Here is a 213-nt window from a genome sequence, read left to right as displayed (position 1 = left end):
TCTACCCTCACCTCCATCAGTGTCATTAGTTAAACCTGATCGTGTGCAGTTCTCTAACATCTTCCCATTAATAAGGTAGAATACTTCCCTTTTTTATGAACAAACGGCTTCACTTTTAACGTGAATCAGTTCACAGGATGTGGTCAGCATTGAATTCCCGTTTATCAACCAGAAGTGATTAATTTTTCCTTTTAAAGAGCTGGATGAGCGGTT

Source organism: Betta splendens, chromosome 9, assembly GCF_900634795.4.
Source record: "Betta splendens chromosome 9, fBetSpl5.4, whole genome shotgun sequence".
NCBI lineage: Eukaryota > Metazoa > Chordata > Actinopteri > Anabantiformes > Osphronemidae > Betta > Betta splendens.
Note: the sequence above shows the minus strand (reverse complement) of the source record.